Source organism: Bombina bombina, chromosome 1 (genome assembly GCF_027579735.1).
Source record: "Bombina bombina isolate aBomBom1 chromosome 1, aBomBom1.pri, whole genome shotgun sequence".
NCBI classification, from domain to species: Eukaryota; Metazoa; Chordata; class Amphibia; order Anura; family Bombinatoridae; genus Bombina; species Bombina bombina.
The window spans coordinates 717,827,461-717,845,878 of NC_069499.1; the positions used below are offsets into that span (position 1 = coordinate 717,827,461).

The following is an 18,418-nucleotide window of genomic DNA, read 5'->3' on the forward strand; positions in this document are numbered from 1 at the left end:
ACCTACGTGTTATTTCTATTCATATTTATGGCATCTTTATCAGCCTGCAATCCCATAAACTTAAGTAACAGGATGTGTTGTATGTTAAATAAAATAGTACAAATATTGATCTTCTGTCATTAATAATTTAGATTTGATTTGTATCAAAATATATCTTTATGGTTATTGAATAAGAAAAATGAGTAGTAAATTTATAGAAATGCCTGCACTCGTAATACCAGCGCACGCAATTGCTAGGAAGCTATGCGCTCAAAAGAGCACGCTTCTATAGGCTCCTATGGGAGACTTGCTCTCATGCCGTGACACATGGCATGAGAACTAGCGCAGAGAAGGGGGTAAGTCCCTTGTAATGGCTGGTTATTTATCGCGCGCCCACAAATTGCCCGTTTGCAGGTGCGCGATAAATTCGTGCACCACTTGTAATCTAGCCCAAATTATCTTAAACCTTGAGGAAAATGTACTTCTAACAACAACAAAAAAGATCAATTAATTGTTTGACTATCTACAGGTAGAGGCTGTGATTCAATTTAAACGTAAAATATTTACAGAGTGACCTGAAAATTGCTGACCCAATTTTTTTCTATCATGATTCAGATAGATCATGCAATTTTAAGCAACTTTATAATTTCCTCCTATTCTCATTTTTTCTTCGTTCTTTTGGTATCTTTATTTGAAAAAGCAGGAATCTAAGCTTAGCAGCTGGCCTATTTTTGGTTCAGAACCCTGGGTAGCGCTTCCTGATTAGTTGGCTACATTTAGCCACCAATCAGAAAGCGCTACCCAGGTGCTGAACCAAAGATGGGTCGGCTTGTAAGCTTACATTCCTGCTTTTTCTGATAAAGATACCAAGAGAACAAAGAAAAATTGACAATATGAGGAAATTAGAAAGTTGCTTAAAATTGCCTGCTCTATCTGAATCATGAAAGAAAAAAATTGGGTTCAGTATCCCTTTAAAAAATTATGTTCCAATATGCTTACTGCTGCAAAGTTAATGTCAACTCCAGAGCAACAATCCACTACTGGGAGTTAGCTGAATAAATCTGGTGAGGCAATGATAAGATCCATATATGTGCAGCCACCAATCAGCAGCTAGTACCCAGTAGTGCACTTGATACCAAGAGATTTAAGTACATTTAATAATAAAATAAAATTGAAACTTATACTAAAGTCACATGCTCTATCTGAGCTATGAAAGTTTCAATTTTAGGTTTCAAGCCCCTTTAATGACGTGATCTGTGCTTTTGGATCGATTTTACATGTATTAAAACACACAAAGGTCATTTATCTTCATAGTGGGTTTTCTCGTCTTAGTTCCTCAGGTACCTATAACCCAGTGATCAGTTAAATAAAGTACCTAAAATCCATTCAGCATTAACAGACAAAACCTTTCAGTCACAGACTATTAGCTGAAAGTACACAACTGACACTGCTGAATTTATATCACGTTTTTGTCAGTCAAAAGAAGAAGAAAAAATCAATATGTTTTAATATTGTTGTTTCATATGATGGAATTTTAAGGAAAATGTCCCAACATGAAAAGTATGTGTTTTGTTTATGTTTTTGTATATGCAAAATCACAGGACCACATCTTCAAATCAAAGCTATTGTTTTTATAATATATTATTTAATCCTTCAAGGAGTTTCAGGAATAAGCCCAGTATGGGAAGGCTAATAAAATCAGGACAGCAAATAGGACAGCATGACTGGCAGCAACTTACAGACTATAATGTTTCCGCTATGTTTATAGCTTGTCTACGAAGCGTTACACTATAAAGATAAATTACTTATGTGTGCCTCATCTTCTTTAATACACATCACAAGAAGCTAAAAGAACAGATAAGTCCATTAAAAATAACAGAAAAAAGATCACAGAACAAACTACAGTATAGTACAAAATACAGTAAAATACAAGGTCAGATAGATAGAGAGGTACAATGTTATGGACAAGTTACTCCAAGTAAAAACTTGCAGAATCAAATAAAGATGCAGTGACGTTATGACTTCAAGTCCCTACCAATAAATTAAGAGGGACATATATTAAGATCTGCATGCAGATTTTCTGGATATGTGTGGCAAAAACACACACACATATATATATATTATGGATAGCCAAGCACTCCATCCTGTTGAATCTTCTCATAACCTGGGTGCAATAATTTAATTCATCATACAATTTAGCTTTGGTAGAAGGGCACTTACAGGGTTTAAAACAAATAAACATCGATAAATGCCGATACGCTGTTGGCATTTATCATTCCACAAGCAGTTCTTGTGTACTGCTTGTGCAATGCCGCCCCCTGCAGATTCACGGCCAAACGGCCGCTAGCAGGAGGTGTCAATCAGCCCAATCATATGGGAACGGGCCCACACGGGCATCAATCTCCATACGGAGCTTGATAATTCGGCCCCAATATGTTCTTGTATTTTACAAATATTGAGTGCCCTTCTAACAAATCTAAATTATTTATATATATATGATAATGAGCATGCTGCACTCTATGATGATACTGAGTATTTATACAGTGTGCTATATAAATATATGAGTTTCTATACACTATACCCTGATGAGTACACTGTGCAAATCCAGATTTTAGTGCATTGCACTTTAACAAGAAGAAATCCTGCTCCTAAAAGGCCATAAGCATCCGTCTCCTTCCGCATTTGGCATCTAAGGAAGCTGCTGAATGCACAGATCTAATAATGACGATGAGTATATATACACAGATAAAGACCACATGCCTATGTATAAATACACTGGCTGCCATGGGCCCTCCCAGCACTTGTCCCCTGGTGCCACTGCACCCATGGTAGTGCCCCCTTTGTTTCTTTACAGACTTCAGACTTGCCCTGATGCTTTAGCTGATTTTAATTACTGTTTGGAGGTTGAGGACGAAAAAGCAATTAACAAGCTATATTACATGAGCAGTAACACAAAATGGGAAAGTGCTTCAGAGAATGTTAAGTCATCTTGTTGCCTATATGATACTAATATCTGCTGGTAATGTGATGCAGTGATGTTACTGCAGAGACACGCCAAACACAGGTAATTGGTCAGATTTCATTTTCTGTCTGCTACAAATCTCTTATTCTTCCCTAGCACACTCCACAAGCTCACAGTTGCTACTTGATGAGAAGACTTCTGTTTTAAGATGAAAATGATTACTAAACCTAAAAGCCTAGGGATAGACTGATGAGTTGTGTTGCCAGTGAGAGCTGTACATAAGTCACTGTTAAATGGCCCATTATAACATTAACTTTTCCATGTGCTGTACATGAATAGTGATTGCAGTAAAAGTAGGTGCTTCAAAATACCAACCTAGCCCAAGAACAGTACTTAGTGTTGTGGTATTTGGGTACGATTAAAACAACAAACACTGGAAAGACACATTGTGGCAGCTGGTTTACATGGTTTGTATCATTGGGGCCAATCACAAGCCATTAGAAAAACTTACCAACTGATTCAGCTACAAAAATCTCCATAGACTTTTCTGTTGAAAACCATTAGATATGTTTATCTAAAGGATTGTTATGTACCCCATAGTTACAACATGTTATGTACTGATCTGTAAAATGAATGAATGTGCACAATGTTACATATGTACGTCTCTTAACCTATGAATAACGCTTTTTCGTCACATTTGTCTAAGACATGGGGGATATTTATCAAGCTCCGTATGTGGCTTGATGCCCCGTGTTCCTCGCGAGCCTAAAGACCGCAGCTCCATAACCTGTCCTCCTACTCTGAGGCGGCGGACAGACATCGTCAGAAATCAACCCGATCCAATACGATCGGGTTGATTGACACCCCCTGCTAGCGGCTGATTGGCCACGAATCTGCAGGGGGCGGCATTGCACCAGCAGTTCACAAGAACTGCTGGTGCACTGATAAATGCCGAGAGTGTATGGTGTCGGCATTTATCGATGTGCAGCGGACATGATCCGCAATATCGGATCATGTCCGCTCGCACAATAATAATTCGGCCCCATAGAGTTCACAGGAAACTATGTGCAAGAACTTATATTTCAGGGAACCTCTTTCAGTCTGATATTTGTGTGTGTAGTAGGAAACAGTGATCCAAGTTTCTGAATAACGAACCAGTATATTTAACAACACTGGCTGGTGATGTTCCCATTTCACTAAAAGAAAAAAAATATTTTTTTAAAATCACATCTTCACACTGCACAATTATAACTTATGAAATGCAGGTTTGTCTTTTCTTTAATCAATTCCTAGCTTAGCCAAGAAAATGAGAGTTAATAAAGTGAGACAATTAAATCAGAGAGTTGTTTACGAATGAGGAATCCTAAACTACACTGAAGCAAGATCTGTAATGAACAACATTTCATCAAATATTAAAATGATGAAATATTTATACAAGATTTAGAGGTCACAGAGACGGCCCATTCGCACACAAAAAAGAGACAGCATTATTTCCCACGGTAATGTTAGAAAAGAGGTTTTGCTATATATGTAGGGAAGACAGAAAACTTAGAATGGGAAGCAAATGAATAATTAATGATGGTTAGTGCTTCTGGTTTTCATACTTGTAAAACAAAGTGACCGTGACCATAGGCATCTGCGGGAATTTTACTGGTGTGTGTGGGGGGGGGATTAATCCAAAATCAAAAGGATGATTATCTAAAACCGCCATTTTCAACTAGGATGTGACTGCTGTATCACAGCACAGACTGAGATATCACTGAAAATAATGCATTATAAATATGTGAGGTTTATTAGTTCCTACATGATGATATAGATTTTTGTCCGGTTTGATTTGAGGTATAAAATTATTAATTTTTTGTCACTTGATTTAAACAAACAATGAGTTAACAGTAGGCACAAACACCTCTGAAACACGGATGTAAATGGATTAGGTACAGAATGCTCTACGGGTTCAAGGATAAAAAAAACTCACAATCTTTGGTATTTTTTTTAGATCTTATATAGTAATATATGTGTCCTTCACATCAAGAGAGCCCTGCATATTCACATAAATAGCTCTTAAGCTAGAGTTTGCCTTTATAAAATTATTTGATGTTCTTCTTAGACAATTTTGCCAGACCTTAGAGTTTTAAAGAACCAAGCCCCTAGTGTCCTACTGTTAGAAGCTAAATAGCAACACACACACACACTACAATTTCAACAGTCTATGTGAATATAAAAATGTCATACAGCATTTTCCATATCTGCATATAACAGGGCAGGCTGATCAGACACAAATGCCCTCCGACTGGACACCACAATCAATTCACACTGTGAACAACATAAACACAATGTTCCACTGATGCACAATGAATGTAATCAGCTAGTTTGATTTCAGTCCTAGTCTATTGGTGATGCTGTACTGGTACATATGATGATATTAATAATGTTATTAACCACGTAATTTCGCTTAAAAGTGGCTTTACAAAAATTGAAAAATATATAAAGTGGTAAGATTAGGGCCAGCAAGCCTTTCTAGAGACAACAGGAACTAGACTCGACTGAGTCAACAGCCTCCAGGAGACAACGTCGCTCCGTAGTCGTTCTCAAAACAACCCAACCCTTACTAAAGAAAGGGCACAAGCTACTGTATTCTTCCACAAGAAGAAAAGACACGGAGAAAACATGAATGTTATTGAAAAGCGCGGCTAATCCCCCTTAAGGGACTGAAGGTGCTTCTCATCTTATCAACTTCAAAAGGAGGAAGGCTGAGTAGACCTCGCTGGGGATCGAACTTCCAACCCTCGGTTTGCTACAGTGCAGAGTAGCCACAGTGTATGAGTATGCTGAGCTAGCTGTCCAGCTAGCAGGAGGAACTCCAGACCAACAGAGACCCCCCCACTCTCATAGAAACAAGGGGAGGCAATGCCCAGACCCCAGAAATACAGAAACCACAGGAAAAGGCTGAGAATCTGAAACAGAGAGGATCTTTCCCTAACACAGTGCAACTGCACTCTAAAAAGCAACTGAAGACAATGGTCCCCCAAGTAGCAAACAGGTAGCTCAGAATACCGAAATATTCAGAAACGAAACCTTGTGCAGCAAGCTCAGATAGGTCTGACGAACACCACCTGAAGCAAAAACACTGCACGCTGCAGTCATGTAAAAAATTACTTAGAAACTTAAATACTTGCAGGGCAAGCAGAAAGCAGTTGAAGATAGGATCCTTCAGATTGCTAAGTATCCACTAACCACCGGATAACGTCGCAGGCTATCTAAGAGCCACCAGTCCTTCCCACAAACCTTGAACATGGAGAAAGGAGAAACCTCAAGAGGCTCACCGTACCTCGAATGTTTCGAGGACGAATTTAGAGCAACAGATCTCAGATCCTGCTCCAACACCGGACCAACCCAAGCGATAGACAGAAGGGACAGAAAGACCCCAACCACAAGCCCCTAGGGAATGGAAAGAAAAAGGGGGGACTTATCCACCCCAACAGAGCTCGGGTGCCAAACCAATCCGCTTGTCCAAAATAAGGCACTCCCAAGGAGAACCCCCTGGGACCTGGAACAGAGAAAAGTGCAATAGATCCATAGGAAGACCTGTCACAGCTCTCTTAGACAGTATCTACATAAAGAGATCAAATTCCAACAGGTGGAACAGAGCCCACAGAGCAGCAGATGCTGCCCCTTACATAAATAAGCCATCTGATCCAACCTCCTACACACAGGGCAGGACAAAGACTCTCCAGAGAGAAGAAACCCCAGCTCATAAGGAAGACAAACTATCCCCTCAAAAGGAAAGGGCACAGATAAGAACAGCGTACATGTCCACAAGACAAGAAGCCATATTATGATCAAAACATGGACCGAATGAGAAAATCATCCAGACACCGCTGTTGACCCAACAGAGAAAAAACGCCCCATGAAGAGGAGCACACTCTGTCCGAAGGACAAGTCAGGCCTTAAAGTTTAAAACCAGTACCCGAAGGTGGAGGTGAACTCTGGCCTTCCTGCTTGCAAGCCCAATGAGCTATCCCCTATGTTGCAACATTGGGTCCCTGAAAAAACTGTCCACAGGAACATAAGTCTCCAGACATCCAAGAAGGATCCAAGACAAGAACCCTGGACCCAGAATCGTCATAGAACGAACAACACCCCCAGGGAACACAAGATACCCCCCGTCTGAAGCAATCAGACTCACAGGGGATGAAAACCGGGAAACCCGGAGAAGGGGTACAGAACTCACTCGTAATTCCCAGCCCAAAGTGAAGAGAACACCCTTAGCCGGAAGTCAACACCCCCCTACAAAAGTGCTAGGCGGTGACAAAGTCACACAATTTCTCTAGAGCCCAAAGGCCCCAAGGGCAACCTAAGGGAAATGAGAACAAGAACAGAGTCACCCGAAAGAGAGTAGAAAGAAAGGCTAGTCTCCATAATCCTTTCAGATTAACGTTCCAGAGAACCACACCCAAGGGAGAAGAATGCAAAGCATCCCAAACTCAGACAGAAAATTATCCCCTAAGCAAAAAGCTTGGAAAAAGAGACAACACCTCCTATCACCCCTGATATGGAGACGACTAACTCCCGAAGGAAGACAGAGCCTCACGGCCTTCACTTCCGAATTAAGCGGCCAAATCCGCTAAAAAAAACGAACGAAGTCCAGAAAGTCTCGACCCAAAGGAAGAGAACCTCTACAAGGACACTTCCAAAGAGACTGCAAAAGGCAAAACCTTAAGAACCGCTGTATGAAGGATCTAAATTCTAGAAAGCTCCAACCCACAACGGGAAGCGATCACGCTAGTTCCCGAAAAATATCAAAAATAACCAAGCATGTCCCCGCGGATCTCAACGGAGTCCCGGCCCACTAGCTTGAATGGCGAATGAGGACTGAACCAATCCCTCATGCCCCTAAGCAACCACGGACCCTCAAGTCCTCTCAGGATGCTAGTTGAAGCTTGTAAAACAAAACAAGAAAACAACACAAATCAAATTGTGAACACTAGGCGCCCTCACCGGACCAACCGGACATAAAAAGGCCCCACGTGTCTGAACTAGGCCTAAAAGACAGAAAGATTTGTACCCAGTCAGGACCAGCCTGAAACCAAGGGCCCCAGCGCTGTCAAGGCCACATACAGTCTCCCCCGAGAAGGAGGGATAAAGAAAAGTCAGACAGACTTTTGTAAACATTGCGAGCAAAAAATCGCGAGTATCAAGTCCAAAGAAATAAGTTCCTGAAGGAAACATCCCACCACAACATGACCTTTAGACCCAATAAAAATCATCCTTACCGGATGAAAATAAAAGATAAGGCAACCCATAGGTTATCGCCCAGGAAGAACGGATAGACCCGGAGGACCAGCCCAACAGGGGTCCGAGACTTCCAAGCTCAGAACTGGAAAGGATACACAAATAACAAAGGCTATAAGAAGATGACTTCATCCCCTTATGTCTATGTATGAAAGCCAGTCGAAGAGTAAGACTGAGAATCCCCAGACCCATTAAGAGTGGGATCCTCCAGCAACACCAAAAACGTGCCTTAGTAGAACACAAAGGCGCGCCAGTCTATAACGAAAGGTGCAACATACCTCCGCTAGGACAAAAGAAAACACCGGCCCCAAATGTTGACCCCCTGAGGCCTCAGGGGCAGTCGCTCCCCCGGAGGGCTGAACTGGACCAGGCGATCCCACGTCTGACAAGCCCCGGTTAACGGAACATGGACAATATCGTAAGCACACTCCCAGGAGGTGCAGATGCGCCAGCGCCAAAGATATGGCCATGCGGAACCGTGCCGTAACCTTCAGTGGAAACAGGCCACTCCCTATAAGGATAAGCAGTGTTTGGGTTACCTGCATGCATAGTAAGAGTTGTTGTTAGGGAACTCGTCTCGTGAGAAATAGAATCCCCAGAGACGGATGGCTCAGTGGGCAACTGATTCCCCGATACCGAGGAACAGAGCACTCTAAAACTGCATTCGGAACATAACTGATGGGCATGTATTACCCGGGCCAATTCATATTCTTCGCAAGAAGTAGAGTCTGAATCAGAGACATCCGTCTCCAAAAAAATTGGACCAATAAGAAAAATCTAAACGACACCATATACCCCCAATGGCTGGGGCACTCAACACCTCCAGAGAACCAGACACCAGCGGACCAGGATTTCTCCATCGCCACACGGTCAGGAAAGCGGAAATGGGGTCACAAGGTAAACCGTGCAATCTATGGAAAAGCGTGCCCGACCGTAAAGGCCGCGTCACTAGACATAGGCCATTATGTTCCAAACTAGCCATGAGCCGAAGCAACACTACACAGTAGACAGAATCACATAACAAACATGATTGTAAACCCCCCTGTTCAATAACCCCCCTCATGAGATATTAACTCTTGATTCCTGGATACAAAAAGGAGCCTCACTGAAACCCTATATTAAAGTTATACCCGAACGGTTGTAGCCCCTCTTGGGTAAACAGTTGTAATTACAAAACATCCATGATGAAAGTAAAATGATATGATCTTACCGGAATCTATGCCGTGGAACAGGAACATGGCCCTTCAAGTGTGACAAATAGTAGCATCGCCTCTACCATGGACTTGAGAGAAAAAAGCAGGCATCAAAACTTGTCAACGCTGACTGCTTGTGGAGCTGTTAATATGAGTCGGGATGGTTTCGCAGAAAGACTCTCCCTGCATCTCCGGACTATAACTTTCACCTGTGCTCTCACTGAGAGGCTGACAGGACTACTTAAAACTCCAGTGCCATGCCGAAGAGTACTACCCTCCATAAGAGACTATTGAAAACTCCTGACAATTCTCTGCCAACCTCCTGAGACGAAAGGCAAAGAATGACTGGGGGATGACGGAAATGGGGGAGGTATTAAGCCTTTGGCTGGGGTGTCTTTGGCTCCTCCTGGTGGCCAGGTTCTGAATTCCCAAAAGTAATGAATGCAGCTGTGGACTCTTTCCATTTATGAAGAAAATTAAAACTGTTCTGAAGGCAAAAGAGGGTCCAACCTTGTACTAGAAAGGTGTACCTAATAAAGTGGCCGGTGAGTGTGTGATATATATATATATATACACACACACACTCACACACATATATATATTAGATATGTTTTCAAGGAATACTTGAAGTTTTTGAGACTATAGGATATATATATATATATATATATATATATATATATATATATATATATATAGTGATCTATACATGCAAGACAGCACACTTTTCCACATAATAGTCGATGCTTTTCAATAACTCTCTGGGTTTCTTACTTTATAGATGCTTTTAAATAACTCTCTGGGTTTAGGACACAGCAAACTTTAATGTGTGACGTTTCGGGGCATTCACCCCTTCCTTTGAAGTTTGCTGTGTCCTAAACCCAGAGAGTGCAATCATTGAATCTGTTAATGCATTATTTTTGCACCCTGGTACTACGGCTTTTGGCAAGTGGGAGTGTGCTATCTACTAATTTATATATATATATATATATATATATATATATATATATATATATATATATATATATATATAAACACCCTTGTTAAAATGTCAGGTTTCTGTGATGTAAAAAAAAAATGAGACAAAGATAAATCATTTCAGAACTTTTTCCACCTTTAATGTGACCTATAAACTGTACAACTCAAAGGGAAATAAAAATAAAAAACTAAAATAATATGGTTGCATAAGTGTGAACACCCTTAAACTAATACATTATTGAAGCACCTTTTGATTTTATTACAGCACTCAGGCCTAGATTTAGAGTTCGGCGGTAGCCGTCAAAACCAGCGTTAGAGGCTCCTAACGCTGGTTTTGGCCGCCCGCTGGTATTTGGAGTCAGTGATTAAAGGGTCTAACGCTCACTTTACAGCCGCGACTTTTCCATACCGCAGATCCCCCTACGCCATTTGCGTAGCCTATATTTTCAATGGGATCTTTCTAACGCTGGTATTTAGAGTCATTTCTGCAGTGAGCGTTAGAGCTCTAACGACAAGATTCCAGCCGCCTGAAAAAAGCAGGAGTTAAGAGCTTTCTGGCTAACGCCGGTTCATAAAGCTCTTAACTACTGTACCCTAAACTACACTAACACCCATAAACTACCTATGTACCCCTAAACTGAGGTCCCCCCACATCGCCGCCACTCAATTAAAATTTTTAACCCCTAATCTGCCGACCGCCACCTACGTTATACTTATGTACCCCTAATCTGCTGCCCCTAACCCCGCCGACCCCTATATCATATTTATTAACCCCTAACTTGCCCCACACAACGTCGCCGCAAGCTACTTAAAATAATTAACCCCTAATCTTCCGACCGCAAATCGCCGCCACCTACGTTATCCCTATGTACCCCTAATCTTCTGCCCCTAACATCGCCGACCCCTATGTTATATTTATTAACCCCTAATCTGCCCCCCACAACGTCGCCGACACCTACCTACACTTATTAACCCCTAATCTGCCGAGCGGACCTGAGCGCTACTATAATAAAGTTATTAACCCCTAATCCGCATCACTAACCCTATCATAAATAGTATTAACCCCTAATCTGCCCTCCCTAACATCGCCGACACCTACCTTCAATTATTAACCCCTAATCTGCCGACCGGAGCTCACCGCTATTCTAATAAATGTATTAACCCCTAAAGCTAAGTCTAACCCTAACACTAACACCCCCCTAAGTTAAATATAATTTTTATCTAACAAAATAAATTAACTCTTATTAAATAAATGATTCCTATTTAAAGCTAAATACTTACCTGTAAAATAAACCCTAATATAGCTACAATATAAATAATAATTATATTATAGCTATTTTAGGATTAATATTTATTTTACAGGTAACTTTGTATTTATTTTAACCAGGTACAATAGCTATTAAATAGTTAAGAACTATTTAATAGTTACCTAGTTAAAATAATTACAAATTTACCTGTAAAATAAATCCTAACCTAAGATATAATTAAACCTAACACTACCCTATCAATAAAATAATTAAATAAACTACCTACAATTACCTACAATTAACCTAACACTACACTATCAATAAATTAATTAAACACAATTGCTACAAATAAATACAATTAAATAAACTATCTAAAGTACAAAAAATAAAAAAGAACTAAGTTACAGAAAATAAAAAAATATTTACAAACATAAGAAAAATATTACAACAATTTTAAACTAATTACACCTACTCTAAGCCCCCTAATAAAATAACAAAGACCCCCAAAATAAAAAATTCCCTACCCTATTCTAAAATACAAAAATTACAAGCTCTTTTACCTTACCAGCCCTGAACAGGGCCCTTTGCGGGGCATGCCCCAAGAATTTCAGCTCTTTTGCCTGTAAAAAAAACATACAATACCCCCCCCCCCAACAATACAACCCACCACCCACATACCCCTAATCTAACCCAAACCCCCCTTAAATAAACCTAACACTAAGCCCCTGATGATCTTCCTACCTTGTCTTCACCATGCCAGGTTCACCGATCCGTCCTGGCTCCAAGATCTTCATCCAACCCAAGCGGGGGTTGGCGATCCATAATCCGGTGCTCCAAAGTCTTCCTCCTATCCGGCAAGAAGAGGACATCCGGACCGGCAAACATCTTCTCCAAGCGGCATCTTCTATGTTCTTCCATCCGATGACGACCGGCTCCATCTTGAAGACCTCCAGCGCGGATCCATCCTCTTCTTCCGACGACTAGACGACGAATGACGGTTCCTTTAAGGGACGTCATCCAAGATGGCGTCCCTCGAATTCCGATTGGCTGATAGGATTCTATCAGCCAATCGGAATTAAGGTAGGAATTTTCTGATTGGCTGATGGAATCAGCCAATCAGAATCAAGTTCAATCCGATTGGCTGATCCAATCAGCCAATCAGATTGAGCTCGCATTCTATTGGCTGTTCCGATCAGCCAATACAATGCGAGCTCAATCTGATTGGCTGATTGGATCAGCCAATCGGATTGAACTTGATTCTGATTGGCTGATTCCATCAGCCAATCAGAAAATTCCTACCTTAATTCCGATTGGCTGATAGAATCCTATCAGCCAATCGGAATTCGAGGGACGCCATCTTGGATGACGTCCCTTAAAGGAACCGTCATTCGTCGTCTAGTCGTCGGAAGAAGAGGATGGATCCGCGCTGGAGGTCTTCAAGATGGAGCCGGTCGTCATCGGATGGAAGAACATAGAAGATGCCGCTTGGAGAAGATGTTTGCCGGTCCGGATGTCCTCTTCTTGCCGGATAGGAGGAAGACTTTGGAGCACCGGATTATGGATCGCCAACCCCCGCTTGGGTTGGATGAAGATCTTGGAGCCAGGACGGATCGGTGAACCTGGCATGGTGAAGACAAGGTAGGAAGATCATCAGGGGCTTAGTGTTAGGTTTATTTAAGGGGGGTTTGGGTTAGATTAGGGGTATGTGGGTGGTGGGTTGTAATGTTGGGGGGGGGGGGTATTGTATGTTTTTTTTTACAGGCAAAAGAGCTGAAATTCTTGGGGCATGCCCCGCAAAGGGCCCTGTTCAGGGCTGGTAAGGTAAAAGAGCTTGTAATTTTTGTATTTTAGAATAGGGTAGGGAATTTTTTATTTTGGGGGTCTTTGTTATTTTATTAGGGGGCTTAGAGTAGGTGTAATTAGTTTAAAATTGTTGTAATATTTTTCTTATGTTTGTAAATATTTTTTTATTTTCTGTAACTTAGTTCTTTTTTATTTTTTGTACTTTAGATAGTTTATTTAATTGTATTTATTTGTAGCAATTGTGTTTAATTAATTTATTGATAGTGTAGTGTTAGGTTAATTGTAGGTAATTGTAGGTAGTTTATTTAATTATTTTATTGATAGGGTAGTGTTAGGTTTAATTATAACTTAGGTTAGGATTTATTTTACAGGTAAATTTGTAATTATTTTAACTAGGTAACTATTAAATAGTTCTTAACTATTTAATAGCTATTGTACCTGGTTAAAATAAATACAAAGTTACCTGTAAAATAAATATTAATCCTAAAATAGCTATAATATAATTATAATTTATATTGTAGCTATATTAGGATTTATTTTACAGGTAAGTATTTAGCTTTAAATAGGAATCATTTATTTAATAAGAGTTAATTTATTTCGTTAGATAAAAATTATATTTAACTTAGGGGGGTGTTAGTGTTAGGGTTAGACTTAGCTTTAGGGGTTAATACATTTATTAGAATAGCGGTGAGCTCCGGTCGGCAGATTAGGGGTTAATAATTGAAGGTAGGTGTCGGCGATGTTAGGGAGGGCAGATTAGGGGTTAATACTATTTATGATAGGGTTAGTGAGGCGGATTAGGGGTTAATACATTTATTATAGTAGCGCTCAGGTCCGCTCGGCAGATTAGGGGTTAATAAGTGTAGGTAGGTGTCGGCGACGTTGTGGGGGGCAGATTAGGGGTTAATAAATATAACATAGGGGTCGGCGATGTTAGGGCAGCAGATTAGGGGTACATAGGGATAACGTAGGTGGCGGCGGTTTACGGAGCGGCAGATTAGGGGTTAAAAGTGTAATGCAGGGGTCAGCGATAGCGTGGGCGGCAGATTAGGGGTTAATAAGTGTAAGGTTAGGGGTGTTTAGACTCGGGGTACATGTTAGAGTGTTAGGTGCAGACGTAGGAAGTGTTTCCCCATAGGAAACAATGGGGCTGCGTTAGGAGCTGAACGCTGCTTTTTTGCAGGTGTTAGGTTTTTTTTCAGCTCAAACAGCCCCATTGTTTCCTATGGGAGAATCGTGCACGAGCACGTTTTTGAGGCCGGCCGCGTCCGTAAGCAACTCTGGTATCGAGAGTTGTATTTGCGGTAAAAATGCTCTACGCTCCTTTTTTGGAGCCTAACGCAGCATTTGTTTTAACTCTCGATACCAGAGTTAAATTTATGGTGCGGCCAGAAAAAAACCCGCGGAGCGTTAACAGCCCTTTTACCGCCAAACTCCAAATCTAGCCGTCAGTCTTTTTGGGTATGAGTTTTTTCAGCATGGCACATCTTGACTTGGCAAGATTTGACCACTCTTCTTTGCAAAAACACACTAAATCTGTCAGAATGCGAGGGCATCTCCTGTGCACAGCCCTCTTCAGATCTTCTTCTGGTGAAGCCATTCCTTTGTTGATTTGAATGTATGCTTTGGGGCGTTGTCATGCTGAAAGATGAAGTTCCTCTTCATATTCAGCTTTCTAGCAGAAGCCTGAAGGTTTTGTGCCAATATTGTCTGGTATTTGGAACTGTTCATTATTCCCTCTACCTTGACTAAGGCCCCAGTTCCAGCTGAAGAAAAACAGCCCCAAAGCATGATGCCGACACCACCATGCTTCACTGTGGGTATGGTATTCTTTTGGTGATATGCAGTGTTGTTTTTGCGCCAAACATATCTTTTGGAATTATGGCCAAAAAGTTCAACTTTGGTTTCATCAGACCAGAACACCTTTTGCAACATGTTTTTGGGAAACTTCAGATGTGTTTTTGCAAAATTTAGCCGGGCTTGGATGTTTTTTTTGTAAGAAAAGGCTTCCGTCTTGCCACTCTACCCCATAGCCCAGACATATGAAGAATACGGGCGATTGTTGTCACATGTACCACACAGCCAGTACTTGCCAGATATTCCTGCAGCTCCTTTAATGTTGCTGTAGGCCTCTTGGCAGCCTCCCAGACCAGTTTTCTTCTTGTCTTTTCATCAATTTTGGAGGGACATCCAGTTCTTGGTAATGTCACTGTTGCACCATATTTTCTTCACTTGATGATGACTGTCTTCACTGTGTTCCATGGTATATATAATGCCTTGGAAATTCTTTTGTACCTTTCTCCTAACTGATACCTTTAAACACCACCCACACAACCAACCCCCCAAATAAAACCCTAACTAAAAAAACCTAAGCTCCCCATTGCCCTGAAAAGGGCATTTGGATGGGCATTGCCCTTAAAAGGGCATTTAGCTCTATTGCGGCCCAAAGCCCTAACCTAAAAATAAAACCCACCCAATACACCCTTAAAAAATCCTAACACTAACCCCCGAAGATCCACTTACCGGGAGAAGTCTTCATCCAAGCGGCAAGATGTCCTCAACGAAGCCGGCAGAAGTGGTCCTCCAGACGGGCAGATGGCATCTTCTATCTTCATCCTTCCGGGGGGGGAACGGGTCCATCTTCAAGACATCCGACGAGTATTTTTATGTTGCCAAATCTCAAATGGGAGAAAAAAAGCCATTGAAATAAACACTGTGGGGCCGAAGCATCGGCCCCATAGTGTTTATTTCAATGGCTTTTTTTCTCCCATTTGAGATTTGGCAACATAAAAATACTAATAGTAGCATTTTGTATCTGCTACATGAACTAATTTTGTTTGGCTGGAACGGCTTATTTAACACCTTACAAGGCTCGCCGGAAACAGAATTTATGGAGCAGCAGTCTAAAGACCGCTGCTCCATAACTTGTCCACCTGCTCTGATGCTGCGGACAGAAATCAACCCAATCAAATACGATCAGGTTGATTGACACTGCTACCGGACGATTGGCCGCAAATCTGCAGGGGGCGGCATTACACCAGCAGTTCACAAGCGTATGCTGTCGGCATTTATCAATGTGCAGCGGACATGATACGCTACATTGTATCATGTCCGCTCGCACTATGTAAAATATACCCCATGGAATCTCTTTCACTGCAGGGATTGGGGGTTAAATTTAAAGGTGCCGTTTGTACAGAGAGATTTACAAGTATTCCCCTTTACATTCAGCAAATTGCCTTTCTAGGCTACAGGGAAATAAAGCAGCAACTTGCATATACTTGGGTGAATTTCATCATAGGCTAAGTGCCGTATTACTCACTGTGTCACAAACATAGGGTTTGATTTATACGGTTACTGTGACTTATGCAGACCTTCATCCAAACTTCCCCTGAGTCTCAGGGCTTGACAGATGTACAGGTCACTGGTTTCCTCCTCACAGAGGGAGAGTGTCTTGCAGTGGTCTTGTAGATACCCCTTTTGCCGAGATTCCGGTTCCACGGGTTCCCATCAAGCAGAAGCCATCTACTTACAGCATAACAGCTGATTAGAGCCTTAGCTCATAAACGGTAGTATGTTCTACTTCACCCTTTCAGGCTTGGGTTTCTTCCAGCTGTGTATTGGTGATGACGTATTGGAGGATTTCCCTGATTTTAAACAGTTCCTTGGACTCCTCCTTCTTTTCTATTTTAATTTTTTTCTTTCTTTAAAGGGCCGGTCAATTGCAGGGGTGAAATATTGTAATATTCTTTCATAAACAGCTACATTAATCAAAAGTATCGTACAGTGCCTATTGCCAATTAATATCAAAATACATTTAAAAAAACACAACAAATTTCTAAAGCATATTTTTTCCTATACAGTGTTCAATTTTTGTACAAGGATTTTGCAAATTAATTTAGCAAGTTAGTTTTTTGCAAAGCTAGCAAATATTAAATAAATCACTTGCAATTTATAATAATAAATTAAACGCATAGGGTTTATGAATCTTGACTATATTAGTAAGTATATATAGAGAGTGTAGGAGCCAGTTATCCTAGAAAAGGGGCAGACATTTATTTCCTCATTAAGGCCTTCAGGAGTTAGGGATTTTAGATTGTAAATCCATTTACATTCACATTTTAACAGACTATTGTCTAAGTCTCCACCTCTACCTTTCAAATCAATTTTTTCCAAACCTCTGAATTGTAGTTCCTTTTTGTTGCTATTGTGGTGGGTAAAGAAATGCATTGCAACACTGCTAGATTTAATATCTTTTTATTTTAAGTCTCTCTTGTGTTCTTTTATTCTCTCATGTAGTTCCCTATAGGTTTTCTCTATGTAGTATTTAGGGTATTTGCAGGTTACTAAGTAAACTACCCCTTTACTTCTGCAAGATATGTGTCCTTTTATGTAGTTATTGTTCCCAAATTTGTCTTTGAATTTATCTCATTTTTTTCATTTAATTTTGAGCAATTTCTTCTGTGTCTCAGATATTGACCTTGTGGTATATTCTGAATCAGAGTGGGAGCGTGGTGGCTTTCTGCCCTTAATAGTGTATTGCCTGCTGTTTGCTTTCTAAAAGTGGCTGTTGTTAATTTTAAATTGGGTTTAATTATTCTTAGGTCTAAAAAATAAACCTCTGTTTTATTGCAGCGATAGGTAAATTTTAAATTATAATCATTTTTATTTAGCCTCTTCATGAAGTTAGCTAATTCTTTTTCAGTCCCTTCCCTCAACATTAGAATGTCGTCTATGAAACGAATCCAAAAATCAAATAAAATTTGCGTGTTCAAGGGTACTATCCGTGAGAATTTATTTTTCCCAGTAGCTTAAGTAGAAGCAGGCATATGTAGGGGCACAGATGGTGCCCGTGGCTGTCCCTAAAATTTGTTCATATAAATTTTTATTAAATGTGAAATAATTATGTTTTAAAGGGAAATCCAGAAGTTCTATTACAAAATTTGTATGAATATTGTAGGTTGGACCGC

The 18,418-nt window shown here is 40.7% G+C and overlaps 1 protein-coding gene across 1 annotated transcript in view; it reads right to left on the bottom strand.

Annotated features, from left to right (window-relative positions):
- The window catches only part of ARHGEF9 (Cdc42 guanine nucleotide exchange factor 9), a 916,750-nt gene that overhangs the window by 625,178 nt on the left and 273,154 nt on the right, over positions 1 to 18,418 (bottom strand). The window lies entirely within an intron of this gene.